Source organism: Canis lupus, chromosome 24 (assembly GCF_048164855.1).
Source record: "Canis lupus baileyi chromosome 24, mCanLup2.hap1, whole genome shotgun sequence".
In the NCBI taxonomy this organism is placed as follows: domain Eukaryota; kingdom Metazoa; phylum Chordata; class Mammalia; order Carnivora; family Canidae; genus Canis; species Canis lupus.
Window position 1 is genome coordinate 6,227,270 of NC_132861.1, and position 20,382 is coordinate 6,247,651.

Here is a 20,382-nt window from a genome sequence, read left to right on the forward strand (position 1 = left end):
CTGTGTGGGGCATTCTTCTGTGGGTTACTGAAATGGGCCAAGGTTGAAAACTTGTGAGTTTTACTTGAAAGAACCATTCTGATGAGTCTGCAATTTAAATTTGAGCATCCATTTTCTTTTTAAAATATAAATGAACATGCTGTTATACTGAATAATTTGATTTGTTCTGAGTAATACTTGTTCTTACTGGAAGACTTAATTTCTTTTTGCAGGATAGTAAAAGAGAATTATGGTCAGTTTATTTCTGACTTAACTGATGCCTTTTTTCCCCCAACAAGTCCAAGAGATTGCAAATGCTTTGATAACATTTCTCCTGAAAGATAAATTTTTGGAAAATGGTTAATCAGGATTGGTCTTTTATCTCTAATAGATTCATCAGACATTCATAGATTCAGCTTACAAGCCTACGTTGCAAGCATTTCAGGTGTGACAAAATATGGTAAACAGCTTATCAGCTGTAATTTAAAATTATAAATGCAACAAAATAGTTGCTCTCTGCATAGCTCTGAAGAAGAGTGCAAAACAAGCTCTGTTTGAATTGAGAAGTCTTTCATTTTTTTTTAATTTTTATTTATTTATGATAGTCACACACAGAGAGAGAGAGAGAGAGAGAGAGGCAGAGACATAGGCAGAGGGAGAAGCAGGCTCCATGCACCGGGAGCCCGACGTGGGATTCGATCCCGGGTCTCCAGGATCGCGCCCTGGGCCAAAGGCAGGCGCCAAACCGCTGCGCCACCCAGGGATCCCTGAGAAGTCTTTCAAATGGCAAAAATCAAAGCCATTCATTCTTTCAAACATGCATTTTGTTTATATGACCTTGAGCTCTCTATGAAATACTGACAAGATGGTTACTGTTAAAAACAGTATCCTGTTAGTGGTTAGGTGATTGGAAATGATCAGAATTGCAAGTTAAGTATAATTGGAAATATATTAGCTCATAAGAAGAATCCTAACTACATATGTGGGTTTTCATAAAATAATGATGATTTTATTAATTACTCATGAAGGATTGCCTGTATAGTATAGATATTCAAGGTTTATAAATGACACACAAGCAATTATCCTCAGTTTCCTGGAAGTAAAAGACAAGTGAAAATACACTGAATATGACACAGTTTAAGTATTTTTTTAAATTTATTTATGATAGTCACAGAGAGAGAGAGAGAGGCAGAGACATAGGCAGAGGGAGAAGCAGGCTCCATGCACCGGGAGCCCGATGTGGGATTCGATCCCGGGTCTCCAGGATCGCGCCCTGGGCCAAAGGCAGGCGCCAAACCACTGCGCCACCCAGGGATCCCCAGTTTAAGTATTTTATTGTATTTTATCATATGCCAAAGTGATTGGATGTGCAAATCTGTTTTATTAGTTATTTGAAGGTAGAAATTGCTTATAGTTATATTTCACTATTTTTTTCCTTTTGCTCTTTCTCTCTTTTTTTTTTTTTTAATTTTTATTTATTTATGATAGTCACAGAGAGAGAGAGAGAGAGGCAGAGACACAGGCAGAGGGAGAAGCAGGCTCCATGCACCGGGAGCCTGATGTGGGACTCGATCCTGGGTCTCCAGGATCGCGCCCTGGGCCAAAGGCAGGCGCCAAACCGCTGCGCCACCCAGGGATCCCTGCTCTTTCTCTCTTTAAGAAGTTCTTTACCTGTGAATAGAATGGATTCATAAAGTTTTTTAAAGGGAGCCTGGCTTTAGAGAATAGAATATATTTGATATTCTTCCAATACAGAATATATTCCAGTTCCTTTTGTGAAGATCATCTGCCTTTGTTTGCCACTCTTTAAAAAAAGATTTGTCTTAGAGATAGATAGAGAAGGGGGAAAAAATAAAAAAGAGAGAGAGAGAAGGGGGGGAGCAGAGGGAGGGAGAGAGAGAAAATCCCTAGCAGACTTCATGCCCAGAGCAGTGCCCAACGTGGGGCTCAGTCTCATGACCTGAGATTTTGACTTGAGCTGAAATCAAGAGTCAGATGCTCAACTGAGGCCTTCCTGCCACTCTTCTTTAAGACTATTTAAGTCCTTTTTTTATGCAATGTCCATCTCTACTCACAATTCCATAACGTTAGAAGGATTTACAGAAGGAATATAGCTGAGATTTTGCTAGGAACATGCAGAGCTTGGATAAAGATTTGCAAATTCAAGATTGTGTTGTTCTACCTTAAAGGGTGTGCTAGTACAGCCTTCCCCCACTCATAATACTCTAAAACGTTCAAATTGCATTTGCTGGTTGAAGCTTCTGCCTGTGAAATAATAATAAAAACAATAATAATCTCCATCAAGCTTCACTGATAAGGCATTCTTGGGATTCATGGATTTGGTGTTTATAATCTCAGGTGTTTGGATCTTTTCCCAAAGGTCCTTGATTTATAGGAATTCAAAATTTCTTTGAGGTGCACCTGAAATGGTGAGCAGTCAGCCCACACTTTTGCTAGGCTGACACATGCCATTCATTTGACGTATGAGCCTCACTGGACACCAGGCATTATTCTCTTTTTAGGTAAGGTTGCTCTCCCTAAGTGGTAAAAATTTGATTTCTTTGTGTTATCTTCTCGAGTGAAATAAAAATCACTGTGAAAGTTGAAAAGAATTGTTATGAATATAAGCAGAGGAAGCAGCAATTCAGACATTTCCATAATATTTACAAAAATTTAAGGGTGAAAGGTACTGAGACATATTCTTTCAAATGTACGTTATCTTATCTGATTCTCATAATATTATCATTATTCCACTTTACAAGTGGAGAAACTAAAGCTAAGAGATTATAAATCACTTGACTGGGCTCAGCTAGCTTTTATGGACCAAGCCCAGGTCCTTGGTCCCAAAATTCCTATTTGTTTACCTTCCACAATTGCTTCTTGGATCCATGTCACTTCAGATACAAGGTTCAGATACTTGCAAGAGGTCGCAAGTCAGTGTCTCAGACAACAAAATCCAGTAATATTTTTCTCTTCGGAAGCATCTGCTTTTGGGGTTCTGATCTTTTCTTTGCCCTCTCCCTGGGAGCCCTGCCCTCCAGTGTCCTAAAACCTGAGAAGCTGCAAAGCATCTTTTGCACAGCAGGGAAAGACGGTTTCACCATAGGGCCATGAATTGTTAAAACATAAATGTAAACATATATACAAATTTGGTAATGTTATGTAATAGTGTATCATGTTTCTTGCTTTATTTGACATAGTTTTCCATGCATCTACGATTTTTGTGGTCCATCCTTGTTCTATTTGCTTGTTTAAACCAGAGCTTTCCATAGAATTTCTCTAAATTGAGGAATTTTCATCCCCCTATCCCCCACCTTTACTGGACACCCTGCTCCTTGGTACTGCTCCCTGGAAGATGCGCTTGCCTTTTGAGCTTTCTTCCTTATCCTTTACCCATGGTTTCTCTAAAAAGTTTCTGCGTCATTCAAACCTCCTTTCGCTCCTCCAGCATCACAAGTTGGACCATGCTGTTGGTCCTTCATTTCTACTCTTCGCTACAACTTAACTTTTGCAGGTATAGCTTTTGCCATTAAATAGTGTATTTTCTCACATCCTTTATAATGTTTTCAAAAGATACTTAAAAATGTTAGTAGGTATCCTTACAAAAGCATCATTTTAGTGTTTTATTATTGTTTCTACTTTGACCTTTAAAAGAAAGTTGCTAATAGTTAGATGTATACTTTCTGTGATGCAAGGTTAAGTACTGAATTTTTAATGTATGTGATCATCATTATCACCGTGTCCTGGTCTCTGCAATAGGAGGAATAATATTTGATGACAGGCTTTTGTGAGTTCTTTTTGCACGTATATTTATATTTATTATTCTTTACATTGAAGACTATTGTGCATGTGAGTCAGGATGGTGAAGGGGTATAAGGCACAGCGTTCAAGATAGATCTCCTTTGTCACAGTATTTGGTACTCTTTCATATACTTAACTCTTAGTCAGCACTACTAATTTATAATCTAATAAAATCAGCTACCGTTCAAACTTCTTGTTTAGGGTTTATGACTTATACGATATCTAATTTAGCATCTCTAAATCAAAGTAGCTTTTGAAATTTATATTCTGTGAAAGAATCATATGTGGTGGTATTTCACTTAGTTCCATTGGGTTTAACAGACTCTTTTTATTAGTTTTATGCTACTTTTCAATACTTCTGTGCCACAGACTTCTTCATCTGTAAAAGTATTAATACTTAATAGAGTTGTTATGACCATCAAATTAGATACAGTGAGTATAGCATTTGGCATAGAGTAGACAATAAATAGTAGCTGTATAGGCACCTGGGTGGCTTGGTGGATTAAGCATCTGACCCTTGATCTCAGCTCAGGGCTTGATCTCAGAGTTGTGAGTTCAAGCTCTGAGTTAATTTCCATGCTGGGCATGGAGGAAAGAAAGAAAGAGAAGAGAAAAGAGAAGAGAAGAGAAGAGAAGAGAAGAGAAAAGAAGAGAAGAGAAGAGAAAAGAGAAGAGAAGAGAAGAGAAGAGAAGAGAAGAGAAGAGAAGAGAAGAGAAGAGAAGAGAAGAGAAGAAAGAAAAGAAAAGAGAAAAGAAAAGAAAAGAGAAAGAAAAGAAAGGAAAGGAAAGGAAAGGAAAGGAAAGGAAAAGAAAAGAAAGACAAGAGAGGAGAGGAGATGGGAGGGGAGGGGAGGGGAGGGAAAAGGAAAGAAAGAGAAGAAAGAAGAAAGAAAGAAAGAAAGAAAGAAAGAAAGAAAGAAAGAAAGAAAGAAAGAAGAAAGAAAGAAAGAAAGAAAGAAAGAAAGAAAGAAAGAAAGAAAAAGAGAAAAGGAAGAAAGGAAGAAAGAAAGAAGGAAGGAAGAAAAGAAAAGAAAAAGGAAGGAAGGAAGGAAGGGAGAAAGAGAGAAAGAAAGAGGGAGAGAGAAGGAATGAAGGAAGGAAAGAAAGAAAAAGGAAGGAAGGAAAGAAAGGAAGGAAGGAAAGGAAAGGAAAGGAAAGAAAGAAAGAAAGAAAGAAAGAAAGAAAGAAAGAAAAGAAAGAAAGAGAAAGGAAGAAAGAAAAGAAGGAAGGAAGAAAAGAAAAGAAAAAGGAAGGAAGGAAGGGAGAAAGAAAGAGGGAGAGAGAAGGAATGAAGGAAGGAAAGAAAGAAGGAAAGAAAGAAAGAAAAAGAAAGAAAAAGGAAGGAAGGAAAGAAAGGAAAGAAAGAGAAAGAAAGAAAGAGAAAGAAAGAAAGAAAGAAAGAAGGAAAGAAGGAAAAAGGAAAGGAAGAGAAAAGAAAGGAAGGAAGGAAGAGAAAGAGAGGTAGCTGTTATTACTGTTTAAAACTTATAAGCAGTTTTGTTCATTTCTGACAGTATTCTATGTTCTTTTAAGAAAACATGAAGTTTGGTATTCTTGCTGTATCTTCTCTATCTCCCTATTTGTTACCCCCTGTTCTTTATTCTTTTATCTATTCAACGCATATATTTTAGCACTTATTTTGTACCAGGTCCTGTTTTAGGCTATGGAGAGACAGCAGTGAACAATAAAAGCCCCTGCTTTCATAGAGATAATATTGTAGAACCAATGTTTATAGGTTTTTGGCATTTTAATAAAAAAAACCTGTGTAACATGCAAGGAATGTGGAAGCCCAAAGATAATAAAATAATCGTCTGACCATATGTTGAATTATTGGAAAAAGCTCAAAAAGTAATCTTGCTTTTTAAAGGATCAGGTGACATAGCTTCACTTGAAGTAATCAAGGAAGGACTTGTATTAAGGCAAAACATCAGAGAAGTGTATTACCTTGTTGTTGCTATTGTCAATTACATGATTTTTCATAGGTAAACCTTATTTTTTGGGCTTCTTTTTAGAATTATTAATATCATTTTAAAAATTAGCAAGGATGGGGATCCCTGGGTGGCTCAGCGGTTTGGCATCTGCCTTCAGGTCGGGGCGTGATCCTGGAGTCTCAGGATGGAGTCCCACATCGGGCTTCCTGCATGGAGCCTGCTTTTCCCTCTGCCTGTGTTTCTGCTTCTCTGTCTCTCTATCTGTGTCTCTCGTGAATAAATGAGTAGAATCTTTTAAAAAAATTAGTAAGGAATAATTGGGAAATAAAAAGGTTTTTTAGAACAAACAAAATCCTCTATAATATACTTAACACAAAGACATAAAATTTGATTATTCATTACTCGTTAATAAGAACTTTTTAATTTTGATTGATTGATGTCCATTTTACTTTTCCATGTATTTTCTGTGATAAGACATACATTTTTATGAAAATGTATTAGGTAAAGTGGAAAAAATGAAGTTAATATGAAAATATCTATTAAAGGATGTTGGTGTCCAAGCTCTCCATCTTTTCCATCTGTCATTCATCTGGACATAACCAGAGCTTATTAAAAAGAATTAAATATACCATATGTACCACACCAGCGGTTCTCAACCAGGATGATTGTATCCCCCAGAGAACACTTGGCAATGTCTGGACACACTTTTGATTGTCACAGCTGGGAGGGGGCAGGGTGCCACTGGCATCTGGTGTATAGAAATTGGAGATACTGCTAAACATCCAACAATGCGTAGGATCATTCTCTCTTCTTCTCTGCTCTTCCCCCCTCAAATTTAATTCCTGCATAATTAACATATAGTATTACATTAGTTGCAGGTATATAGTGTAGTAATTCAACAATTCTATCCATTACTCAATGCTCATCATAAGTATATTTTTTATTGAGAGAGAGAAAGAGAGAGAGAGAGAGTGAGTAGTGGGGAGAGGGAAGAGCAGGGGGAGAAAGAGAAACTCCCCAATGTGAGGCTCAATTTCATAACCCTGAGATCATCACCTGAGCCAAAATCAAGAGTTGGATGCTTAACCAACTGAGCTGCCGAGGCACCCCCATAAGTATACTCAAACCCTATCTCCTACTTCACCCATTCCCCTACTCTCCTTCCCTCTGATAACCATCAGTTTATTCTCTATTGTTAAGGGTCTGTTTTTTGTTTGTTCCTTTTTTCTTTGTTTTGTTTCTTAAATTCCACATGAGTGAAACCATAGGATAATTGTCTTTCTCTGACTGACTTACTTCACTTAAAGACTGTAATTTTTAATTTCAAAGCAATATGTGCTCATTATTAGATAAAATTAGAAACATTAGAAAATACAGATAATTACATTTTCTTAAAAATTTTTATTTATTTATTTATTTAGAGGGAGAGCGTGAGTGAGGGGAGGGGCAGAGGGAGAGGGAGAGGGGTAGAGAAGAAACTCCTTGCTGAGAATGGAGCGTGACACGGGGCTTGATCCTACGACCCAGAGATCATGACCTGAGCCAAAGTCAAAGGTGGATGGTCAACCAACTGCAACACCCAGGAGCCCCCAGATAATTACATTTTAAAATTCATAACTACTTACACAAAATCTCTATTTTACCCTTTCACAATTTTCAGTGCATCACATATCTTTTTTTAAAATAGAATCATAGTGTGTATATTGTTTTGTGACTTTTTCATGTGTCAATATATTTTGTAGTTCTTTATGCCAGCAATCACTGTAAAAAACATAATTTTTATAGGCTTTAGATTTTTGTATGGATCTAAATTAATTTGGTTTGTTAATATCATATTTGTTACCTACTGAATTTATTTCCAGGTCTTTTCATTCTTACAAGCAATCTTGCTGTGAATTCTGGTCTCATAGTAAATATTTTGTATATGTTCAAAGATTTCCTTCCAACAAATTATCAGAAGTTAAATTGGACAGGCTTCCATGGTTCTTGTCATGTATCACAAAATTGCTTTTCACAGAGATTTTTAACATATTTTCCCAGCAATGTAAGAGAATATGTCTCTCCTCATCCTTGATTTTGGGGAATGGCAAACATATATACAGAATGGGAACTGAAATTTTCATTATTCTTTTCCCATCCTGTGGTTTTTCTTCATGGCTGTCTGTGGCAAGGTCATTTTCTGCTCTCTAGTCTCTCAGGTTTAATAACTCTGGGAACATTCAGAGCCTGGAAAATTGATCTCATGGTCACCAAGTCACATCAGATTGATTAGAATCCGTTTGGCATCAGAATGTTCATTCAATAGTTTATGCAACTGCTTTTCCAATATTAGATTGGATTGATTAGAAAATCTGGGCAGATAGTTGAGAAGAGGACCCAGTGCTGTCCAGCCTAACCTCACTGGCCCACACCCACCAGCTTTGGTCACAAGGTGAGCTGACCAGGAGAGGGTGAAGGGGCAGAGGCACAGCAGGGGTCTGTCAAGCAGGGACCCGTATCCCTGGAGGATACAGCTAAAGCTTCTCTTAGAATTGGAGTTGTTCTTTCTTACATCTCTTAAGAACTGTGGATCTTTTAGAATTCAGTATTTATTCATTTAATTTCCCACAGGATTTATTTATTTATTTATCTTTTAAGATTTTGTTATTTATTCATGAGACATACACACACAGAGGCAGAGACACAGGCAGAGAGAGAAGTAGGCTCCATGCAGGGAGCCCGATGGTAGACTTGATCCTGGGACTCCAGGATCACACCCTGGGCCAAAGACAGGTGCCAAACCGCTGAGCCACCCGGGGATCCCTTCCCACAGGATTTAAAACAATAGACAATGAAATCATGAAGTTATAGCCACTAGGATGGTAGATTGTTGAACAGGGCAACAATCCTGGAAGAACACGTATGTGTGCACATATAGCCATGTGCACAGACACACATGCACACAAACATACACATGTGTGCACACACACATTTGCAAATGAGTCAAAATATGGCATTTTTATACTGGTCTCAATATTTATTTTGCCATTCTTAATCCTCCAGCAAGTATCATTTTCCCTGTATACCCCAATATAAAACTAAACGTGAATTTTTCTCTACTTGTTTATTGCTTAAAGTGTTTCATTGGAAAAATTTTAATGTGGCATCAGCATTTCTAGTAACTTTTCAAATCTTAATAAGTTTTCATTTCTTCAAAGGAATATGTTGGTTCTTCACTGAAAAATAAGCTTAAGGAGGCCTGGGTGGCTCAGTCAGTTAAGTGTCTGCCTTGGGCTCAGGTTGTGATCTCAGGGTCCTGAGATCAAGCTCCAACTTGGGCTCCCTGCGCCATGGGGGGTCTGTTTCTCCCTCTACCCCTCTTCCTGCTCATGTGCTCTCTCTTTCTCTCAAATAAATAAATAAAATCTTTTTAAAAAATAAGCTTAGCTCTACAGATTATTTTGGAATGTGTTTCAAACTCATTTTATTCTCCAGAACATATTATTCTAGCAAACATTTGTTGCTGGGTTTTACTAGAGAAATCCTGTGACTTAAGTTGGATGATGCCAAATTGAAATTCAAGACTATTTTAAAAGTTTAAAGGTTGTCAGCACATTTAATCAACTATATTGTACATGTTTGGGAAAAAATATTTGTTATCTCTCTTGCTAAAAAAAAAGGATGAATCTCGAAAAGACCAAAAAGCCTGTGCTTATATATTTTGGTTCTTGCCTAAACTAACCTTGAGTTGTCCATTGCGAAGAATAAAAATTGGATATTTCTTTTCACACATTATATCTGGCCCCGTGAATACAGCTTTTGTCTTGTAAGAGATTTTTTTTTCTCCAAACTCATCATACTTCTAAAAAGGGATAAGGTAGATAATCAAAGCTAAACTAGTTCTTTGTACAACAACAAAAAGGCAAGAGTGCATCCAACTTCATCTAGCTAATACTGAAAAGAAACCAAGCAAAGCTCCCAATTAGTGTGATCTGTACAATGATGTGCTTCTTTCCCAGTTAATTAAGAGGGATTCAATAAGATCCAGACCATAGGTTCTGACCTTTCATCTTCCAAGAAAAAAATTAACCCAGCAAATCAAAACAAACTAAAAGGAAGGCTTTGTTGAGAGATTCTCCAGGGTGATGAATCTTATATTTTTTTATCCTGTTTTCTCAAAACAGTTCTGTGTCTTGTAACTTTGACATTTGTAGAGAACACAGCATATTCCATGTCACACATCTTTTCCATTTAAAGCCCAAATTCAATGAGATGCCTTTTTGCAAAGGAGGAATGCATTACCAGTGATCCATGCTGTTGGAACCATATAGTCTTAGAATATCAGAGACAGGGAGGACCAAACAGAGAGACTGAGGCTCAGGGAAGTGATGTGACCAGCACAATATCCCATTAAGCAAGAAGGTACTGGAACCTAATCTTCTGATTTCTGTTATACCCGGTTCTTTCCACTAAACTCTTAATTTAATGATGCTGAAAGAATCTTTGTCTGTTCAATGTTTCTTTCAACATTGTGTTTTGTCCTACTAGGAAAGCATCACCCATGTATACCTTTTATAGCAATGTATAGGATACGTAGCTACTGTTTTGAAGATAAATGGTTATGTGAATAAACTTCATATTTGCTCATTCAGTTAACAAATATGTACTGAATGCCATCTGTGTGCTAAATGCTGGCAATATCAAATCACATCCCAGATGATCTCTGCACTTATATATAGAAAAAAGATATTTTATAGGGCAAAAAAGGTTTTTTTCTATAAACACAATATGCTTAACATGGTGTGATTTTTCTAGATAGCTTCATTTTATTTATAATGTCTAGACTTCTCAAGGTGTTGTTTCAAATCACCTTTAATTTTATCTATCTATCTATCTATCTATCTATCTATCTATTAGAGAGGGGAGGGGCAGAGGGAGAGAGAGAATCTTAAGCAAGCTCCACGCTCAGCACTGGAGTTTGACACAGGGCTTGATCTCACCACCCTAAGATCATGACCTGAGCCCAAGTCAAGAGCTGGACGCTTAATCCAACTGAGCCCCCCAGGTGTCCCTCAAAAACCCTTTTGAGGGTTTTATTTATTTATTTTTTAAAGATTTTATTTATTTATTTATTTATTTATTTATTTATTTATTAAAGATTTTATTTATTTATTCATAGACACAGAGAGAGAGAGGCAGAGACACAGGCAGAGGGAAAAGCAGGCTCCATGCAGGGAGCCCGATGTGGGACTCGATGTGGGACTCTATGTGGGACTCTATGTGGGACTCGATCTTGGGTCTCCAGGATCACACCTCAGGCTGCAAAAAACCTTTTAAAGACTTGGAAGTTGGGGCAGCCCAGGCGGCTCAGCGGTTTAGCACCGCCTTCAGCCCAGGTTGTGATCCTGGAGACCCAGGATCCAGTCCCTGGAGACCCAGGATTGAGTCCCACGTCAGGCTCCCTGCATGGAGCCTGCTTCTCCCTCTGCCTATGTCTCTGCCTCTCTCTCTCTATTTCTGTTTGTGTATGTGTGTGTCTCATGAATTAATAAAAAAATCTTTAGAAAAATAAAATAAAGACTTGGAAATTAAGTCACCTCCAGTACTTCCAATAATGGTATAGAATGGTATATAAATGGAATATAATGCTAATTTATATAGTGATATTTAAAAATTAGTTCTTTTCAGATATCAGTATATGGCATCCTTCTTTTAGTGCATGCAGTTTTGTACACATGAAAGTTCTGACAAATCAAATAGGCATCAGCTACAGAGCTTGTCCCCTGCAGTGTCTGGTAGCTGCCAACGTATGGCTCAGTCAGAGGCCTGGCTTCCTTCATCTTCACCCCTGGGACACCCATCAGTTGGGACAGAGTCTATACTAGGTCTAAAGAAAGCTGACTTGTTTCTGCCCTCAAGTCATGAACTCTGGGAGTTCCAGGCCAAAAGAAAAGTGTCCGTAGAGTGTAAGTGTCCAGTGAGGGCTTTAAGAGGAGGGAGTCAGCACTGGGGTGAGGGCTATATATGGGGTTTAAGACTGGCTTGAGGGTTAAGTGGAAGAACTGAGGGAAGAGAGTGGGCTAGACTCCTGGAATGGAGGGATGGTAACCAAGTTTAGGAGTGAAGTGGGGAAAGACCTTGCTTGACTTGAGGCTAACAATTATTTCAAGTAGCTGGCTGCTCTTCCCAACATCACTGTCTCAGATGTAAAAGCTTTGCTCCCTGGAGCTTAAGACATTTGGGGAGTAGATTGGGAGCTTTCTGCAATTATTACCATTGCTTTTGTAAGCAAGTCAGCACTTTTGTAAGGAACAGTCTGGAATTAGCTCTGACTGGAGGCCCTGAGCCCCCGAGAATCATTATCATTCCAGAGGGCTTTCAAAGAGGCCTTCTGCCAATTTCTTCAAGAAGAGTTTGGTGCTGGGACGTAATAAGACATGAGGTACCATTCACAAGGAGAAAGGAGCCTAGTTTATTTTAATACTACTGTTTTTTTAAATTCCAGCTCAGAATGGTTCTCTGTTTATAACAAGAAAAACAAAGCCAGAGAGGATGATAGTCAAAGGCATTGGGCTAAAGGTTCCGTCTCCCTGACAATGGGGAAAAGGCCTTGCTCGGTCAGGTGGAAGGAAGGCAATTTTGTGTGAGGCCTGAGATTAAAGGAAGTGTTTTTCTATTTCAAAAGTGTTCTGGAAGAGGGCAGCCCCGGTGGCCCAGCGGTTTAGCGCTGCCTTCAGCCTAGGATGTGATCCTGGGGACCCAGGATCAAGTCCCACGTCAGGCTCCCTGCTTCTCCCTCTGCCTGTGTCTCTGCCTCTGTGTGTGTGTCTCTCATGGATAAATAAATCTTAAAAAAAAAAAAATGTGTTCTGGAAGGGAGAGAGACAGAGAAGAGAAGGAAAACAAGTTGAGGCCACTGATACCACCACTGACTTTGACCCCACAAAACAGTTTTGACTTTTGGGGAGACAAGAGGCTCAGGTCCAGCTCAGCACACATATGAGCATAATGACTAGGCTCTCTGTTATGCTGAGTGACTGTGATGTCCACAAACAAGTCTACTAGTGGTAGCAGAGATTTACTCAGGGAAATTTAAAAACCATGCCAGAAAATCAAAATCCTTTATAACCATGAAAATTTGTGCTTATCTTGTTCCCATATATTTTGGATTTTACTGCCCAGAAAGTGGTAAATGTCCAGTACACTTTAGTAGTAAAACCTTTACTAATTGCAGCTTCATTTAATGCAACTCTTTCTGCAATTTTCATTTCATCTGGAAATGTTTCAGTGTATCTCTAAAAGTCATAGGCACCTTTTTCTTCTAAAGCATGACCACAAAATTTAAAAATCTCTCAATTTGTGCATTACACATTTAATTAAAAATCAGTGATTTTTTTAAAGAACTTCATGAAAGATTTTCTTACAAAGCTAGATAATGTAGGGCCACTGAGTGGCTCAAAGGTTGAGCATCTGCCTTTGACTTAGGTCATCGATCCGATCCCTCCGATCCCGCATCGGGCTCCCTGCAGGGAGTCTGCTTCTCCCTCAGCCTATGTCTCTGCCTCTTTCTCTGTGTCTCTCATGAATAAAATAAAATATTAAAAGAAAATGAAGCTCAGTAATGTACCGTTTATTTACAAACATTAAGTATAAGCTCTCTCAGGCCCTATTCTGTATAACTGGTGGCAGGGGTGAAGCCCCTGACTGTGTAATTACTTAGTCATGACGGAGCACACTGAAGTTTTTAAACCCTCTATGGTTCTATTTTGTCATTTTTAAATGTTCTTAATTTGATACAAGCCTCATAAGATACTTAATCAACATACTAAAAATATACCTATGTTCACCTTACTTCAGATATTTATTTAATGTCTATAATGTGCATGTACTAACCGAGTTTCGGTAGGAAGAAGGGAAATTGTAATCTAAAGGATAAAAAGAGAGGGAAGAATTTTTTTGGTTGCCCAGAAAAGATCAAGGAAGATCTTTCTTTGACCCCTAGATATTCAGTAGAATCTTTGTCACAAAATGCTTGGGGGGAAGGCAGACAGCCTCCTGAAGGCATCAAGAATGCAGAGCAGAAGTCTGGGAGAGTGACGTGCGGGAAGAAATGGGGCAGGGAGCACTTTAAATTGTCCTGTGGTGGGGAGCTAGGCTCAGCCCAAATTCAACTAGCTGCTTGGACAGAAGGCTACTAGCTGATGAGGGTGCAGGAAAAGTGGTGCCAGAAGGAAGCTTGAATTTTAGAGGTCGAGAGGTGGAATGCAGATGAGCAGAATGGACAGTGTGCCCTGAGGGTTTGGTGGTAAATGGAAGGAAGCTGAAGGGGCAGGGCAGGTTGAGGGTAGAACCCTTCTTTAGGAGAAAGGAGAAGTAAGTAAGTTCACTGTCTGGAGAAGAGAAAGAAAAAAGAAAGAGGTCTTCTAGTGAAAGATAAAGGGACATCTAAGGCACAGACTAAGGATTTCACTTTAGGAAGGTGAGGGACATATCATTTTTCAAAATCAGAAGGAGGGAGAAAAGGATAGGTTACAATCCCAGGAAATTTCAGGAGGAGAGAGGGCAAATTTATGAAGGTTAAGCTGAATCTTCAGACTTACCTCTTGTGATTAGGTAACAGCTGCTGTCATGGTTATTTTTACATGTCAACTTCACTGGCTCAGATGCCCAAATAGCTGATGTTTCTGGAAGAGATTAGCATTTAGGTTGGTAGACTGAGAGAGATCTGCTTTCACCAGTGTGGACAGGCATCATCCAATCCATGGGGTCCCTGAATGGAACAAAAACGTGAAGGAAGAGTGAATTCTCTCTCTCTTCTTGAGCTGGGAGATCATTTTCTCCTACTCTCAGACACTGGAGCTCCTGGCTTTTGGGCATCCTGACTTAGGACTTAACACGTGTGGCTCCCTGACTCTCAGGCCTCTGGACTCAGATTGAATTATACCATTGGCTTTCCTGGTTCTCCAGCTTGCACATGGCAGATCATGGAACTTCTTGGCCTCTGTAACCACATGAGCCAGCTCCTATAATAAATCTCCTCTGACATATCTATGCATACACCTATACATATACATACACATACACGTATACATATACATATACATATACATATACATATTTTTTGTTGTTTTGAAGAACCCTAATACAGCTACTGAAAAGTAATTTGTTGTGGCTCAGAAACGAAGACTATAGGTGCCGGGCTGAGGTGCGATTTGGTTCACAGATTTGTAGGACAGAGAACAGATCCAATTTGAGTTTCTGACAGTAAAAATTTTTCCAGCCAGAAATTCAAGGTGATGGCATTTACCCAGAATTTGAGATTATGAAAAAAAGATTAAGTAATTGAGGGATTCTCCAGTTTCAGGGGAAAGTAGGATTAAAAAGGCCAATCATGGGTCCAGACAGAAGCCATGATAAGAATGAAGGACCAGTGGGCAGGATTGAAGGAGGGTGGGTGGAAATATGGAAACCTGTGATCAAAGAGGAACTCAGAGTTTGGTATGCAGAAAGTCTAATGATTAGAATGGTTGAAGTGGGGCATCCCAGGTGGCTCAGCGGTTTAGCACCGCCTTCAGCCCAGGGTGTGATCCTGGAGACCCAGGATCGAGTCCCACATCAGGCTCCCTGCCTGGAGCCTGCTTCTCCCTCTGCCTGTGTCTGTGCCTCTGTGTGTGTGTGTGTCCCTCATGAATAAATAAATAAAATCTTAAAAAAAAATAGAATGGTTGAAGTGGAGTGAAAGGAGGAGTGGTAGAATTGAGAGGGCTAGAGAACCAGAACATGAGGAGAAAGAAGAGCCACCGGTGTGGGTATGAGGTGGCCCGCAGTCATATCAGGCCTAAGTAGAGGGGAGGGCTGACCACTTACTAAAGGCTTCTCATTTTAGGATATTAAAAATCAATCTGTTCTCTTTCTCTTTTTTTAAAGATATATTTATTTGTTTCAGAGAGAGAGAGGTATGGGGGGCAGAGGGTGAAGGACAGAGAAACTCAGACAGACTCTCTGCTGAACGCAGAGCCCGACTCAGGGCTTAATCTCAAGACCCTGAGATCATGACCTGAGCCAAAATCAATAGTTGGACACTTAATTGACTGAGCCACCCAGGTGCCCCAAGTCAATCTGTTTTCAAAAGCACTTCTACTTGAATAATTATTTATAAAAGTATTCAGTATTTTAATATTGTGTCATATTTTCAAATCTATCTTGACATTTTTCCTCTAAGACTCCTACAATTTCATACAATTTTTAATTTTATTTCAATTTTATTTAACCTTAGGGCACTTGAATAGGCTACAAAAATGCACAGAGAGGCAGTAACCAAAGTCAGTGCTGAGGACAGTACATCAAAAGAAGAATTTACTGAGTGATGCTACCAGAACAATGGTCTGAATTAGGGATTGGAACAAGGGAAACTGTTGATCATCTTTAGCAAGAGAATAGGCTGGTTGTATTTTTAAATTTATTTGTTATTACTAATTTTAAGATTTTATTTATTTATTTGAGAAAGACAGCTTGACAGAGAGAACTAGCATGAGTGGGAGTGGGGTGTGGGGGAGGGCAGAGGGGTCATCTGCTGGGAGCCCAACATGGCAGATGTTTAACTGACTGAGCCACCCAGGCACCCCTAGACTCATTGTATTTTAGATAAGGTTTTAGTAACAAAGCTTGTAGCAACAATGCTGAACTTCAGACTGTAGCATCAAGCTATCCAGAACATCTCAGACTTGCTCATTTGATTAGTTGAATTATTTCTTTATAATGGAACAAAGCACTTGACAGTAATTGATCTATGAGAGGCATACTTTGATTTTTGTTTGCCTTTTTTAAAAAAAAATCTGATTTAAAGACTATGTCATTGTAAGCCTTCTGACTTAATAACCTTATTTGAAAATTTCTGTGTTAAAAAGAATGTTTTTACTACAAACCAGTCATTTTCAGTTTAGTCAGAAAACCTAATTAGGCCAACACTACCTCATGACTAGTGATATTAAAAACTATTGATAGATATAAACATGGGATTGGCTGTGGAACTGTTTTGCTTTGTCAGAGTAAAATCAACTCTTGAAATTAGAGCCATGTTTGTTCCATTCACACTGGAAAAAGTCAGGAAAGTGAAAATGTCCTTTACCCCCAAATCAAGTTTTCAACTTTCTGCTCTACCATGATTTTTTTATCCCTTAAAATGGAACAGAAGAGAATTGTCTTCATCAATAAAGAGAAGATATTGTCTTCATCAATAATGCATCTCATATTCCCTCATCATTAAGAGGAACCCGATGTAGACAATATGCGTTCATACTTCATGGAGAGGATCATGAGATCAGCTATCCTTGGATTTGCATTTGTATATGGATGAGTCTGATCTTGGAATTAATTTCACATCAGAGATGTAACCTCAGGAGAGAGAAGCCACTCTGGAAACGGATTGGGTTTTTCCATCCGACCTTTTATTCATTCACTGCTTCATTAAACTCCTTTCCTAGCTAAGAAGAAACTATTTTCCTGCAAGCAAATGCAAGGAAGTGGCTAAGGGGTTTTAAAGAATTTAACTGCATGCAGGAATCACAGGGTTAGAAAAAAAAAAAAAAAGCTCTAAGTACAGTTGTATATAACTTTGTGGCCAAGAAATTAAATGCTCAGTATTAAATATGCAAAAATAAAGTTATGCTATCCAAATAGATGAAAGCAAGATGTGTACAGAGGAGATACAGAGTGGATAATAACCCTTCAGATAAGTGGTGTATTAGGGTTCCCCAGAAAAACAGAATCAATGGGATAAATATATATATAGAGAAAGAGATTTACTTTAAGGAGTTGGATCATATGCTTATGGAGGCTGGCAAGTTCAGAATCTTCAGGTTGGGCCAGCAGGCTTGAGACTCGGAGCCAGTGCTACAGTTCAAGTGGAAGGCTGGTGGCTGGCAGAGTTCTCTGTTACCTGGGGAGGTCAGTCTTAGTCTATTCAAGCCTTCAACTGATTGGATAAGGCCCACCTGTATTAGAGAGCCCAATGTTTTGCTCAGTTGCCAACGTAAATATTAATCTCATCCAAAACCTCCATCACAGAAACATCAGAAACTTCCAGAATGGTGTGAGCATGTATCTAGGCACCATGGCCCAGCGAAGTTGACGTGTGAAATTAACCATTTTAGGTGAGATTAGATAGCATTGCACACAGTGCTATTTAAACTGGCACAACTGAATTTCAAGGAAGAGAAGTCTTCATCTATTTCTCCTACTTAGAGCACTGATTACTTTATTTAAAGTAGATCAAAAATACTGTTGGCCTTAAGAAAAAGTCTAATTTAGAAGATCTTTTAGGCAAACTGTTTTGGGTGGTTGCTCATGTTTGAAACATTTCTGCTAGGTTTGCATTTATAATACCAGTGAGGAAACAAAGGTTTATGGAAAATATGTATGATCTCATACCTAGGTTAATTTATATTCTTTCAGGTTGTCTGTCACAGCATGCCACTAAAAATAAGCAATCTTTTTCTACCCACGTGGGATTTAGTCAGAAAAGCCAGTGTATTTTGTCTAATGATTTAGAAAGAAGGGAAATTTTTATTGCAAATGATAATTTCCTGTTAATCAGTGATGATCTGGAAGAGCCTTTCAGACTATTCCTCAGTGTTTGGCCTCAGTAAAAATAAAGGAGACAAAGGAATGTTTACATAAAACAAAAATGTTATCATTCTGATTTTGTTAATAGAGTTACCAGATTAGTTTCCTCCTCTTTGCTCCTTAAATTCTTTTAATTCCTCTCAGGATATTTTGATGTGTGTCTCATTAAAGATTGTCCCATATTAATTAGGCTGTTGAAATGTATAGCATTAGTACACTTGTGGTGAGCACTGAATAATGTATAGAATTGTTTTTTTTTAAAGATTTTATTTATTTATTCATGAGAGAGAGAGAGAGAGAGAGAGAGGCTGAGCCACCCAGGTGTCCCTAATGTCTAGAATTGTTGAATCACTATATTGTACGCCTGAAACTAATATAACACTGTACGTTAACTATACTGGAATTGACATTAAAAACTTAATAAAAAATAAAACAGTCGACTTAAAAAAAAATAGAAAGAGATTCCTTAAAAAAAAAGAAACAGGGCAGCCTGGGTAGCTCGGCGGTTTGGCGCCACCTTCGGCCCAGGGCGTGATCCTGGAGACCCAGGATCGAATCCCTTGTCGGGCTCCCTGCATGGAGCCTACTTCTCCCTCTGCCTGTGTCTCTGCCTCTCTCTCTCTCTCTCTGTGTGTGTGTGTGTCTCTCATGAATAAATAAATAAAATTTTAGAAAAAGAAACAAAGAAAATGTATAGCATTAGATTTACTAGTAAAATGAACTTAATTCACTCAAACTTTCAGTAATTTCTCTCATTCAATCCTTTTAGATACAGACACTTTTTTATCTTTCCAAGGTGATACTGGGAAAACAGGAAATATCAGTGATTTGATGTAACAAAGAAAACCCTTGTTACTGTACATAGAAGCTCTGTCCATTTTCTTGATCTTATTCTATTGGAGCAGAGGTTTGAAAAGGTAAGGAACAAACCCTATGACTACCAAGGTACCTTTGAAAATACCTGGAAAAAAATTGCTCAGCACATATGCTATTTGATGGAAATCCCCAAATTGCTCCTTATAGCTTTCTGAATTTGTGGCAGATCTGCGTTTTCAAATTGAATATGCTACAGTTACAACCGGTATGCTTTTGAACGGGTCTTAATAATGGGCCATTTTTTACTGCTGTCCTCTGTGCTTTTCTTTGCTGATTTATGTCAACGACTTTAAATGCATTGTGGTATTTGGGCAGTGGGTAAGATAGTAATGCCATCACATGCTGGTTGCTTAATGATGCAATTGCTTGAAAATTTTAAAGCCCATAATAGCTTCAGGTCAGGTTCAGAAGCTCATGTACAGTGCCAGACATTTGAAAACTGAAGCAGAGCCTGAACTCTGCCAAAATCAATGCCACATTTGTCAAGCCTGGTCTTAGGCAAAAGCTGCTGGAAGCCTCTCATTCATCTGAGCCAATCATTGATAATGAAGCTTGAAGGAACATGAAATATCTTTTCTAAAGGAACAGACAACTCTCCAGTTGGCTGCCTTCTTTTATTTTTAGTATAATTACCAGGAGCAAACTGTCTTGCAAAATTGGTAACTTATATTAGCTTAGAGCCTGTATCTTTGCAAGCTGATGCAAAGATGTTTTATTAGTTAAGAATATGTGGCTTGAAGTCAGCTGAGCATTAATCTTTCAAGATTTTTCTTGTGGGTCATAATGTGATTGACGATGGTATGGTGTGGGAAGCTTACAGAAAGAAAAGCAGCTTCAGAAGAACCACTTCCCTGCTTTCATGCATGCAATTTGTCTAATTTGCTTGACTCGTGCCACAAACATCCATCGATGCACAGGTTTCTGTGACCTGGAATGTTCCAGAAGAGCTGTGTAGCTGGAATACCTCAGCCAAGGATGGTGCTGGAAGTGTAAGATGTGGTTCATTCCAAAATGACCTCAAACTATCCCTACCGAATGGCTTAGGGGTTTTGTTGTTGTTGTTTTGGAAGCTGCATGCTCCTTTCCCCCTCTTTCTTCTTTTCAAAGGGCTCATGGTACTGGTTCCAACATCTCAAAAGGATGTCTGGCAGATGAGAGAAAAAAACTTGAAAGTAGTCTGAATGCTAGAACT

At 38.6% G+C, this 20,382-nt stretch overlaps 1 protein-coding gene and 1 long non-coding RNA gene across 10 annotated transcripts in view; both read left to right on the forward strand.

Moving 5' to 3' along the window:
- DCLK1 (doublecortin like kinase 1) overlaps window positions 1-20,382 on the forward strand; it is a 341,630-nt gene that overhangs the window by 113,485 nt on the left and 207,763 nt on the right. The gene's annotated exons all lie outside the window — the stretch shown is intronic.
- LOC140616645 (uncharacterized) overlaps window positions 1-20,382 on the forward strand; it is an 85,303-nt gene that overhangs the window by 59,789 nt on the left and 5,132 nt on the right. The window contains exon 3 of the long non-coding RNA XR_012017061.1: window positions 19,084-19,231. This is a non-coding gene — a long non-coding RNA (uncharacterized lncRNA). The remainder of the gene's footprint in view (window positions 1-19,083; window positions 19,232-20,382) is intronic.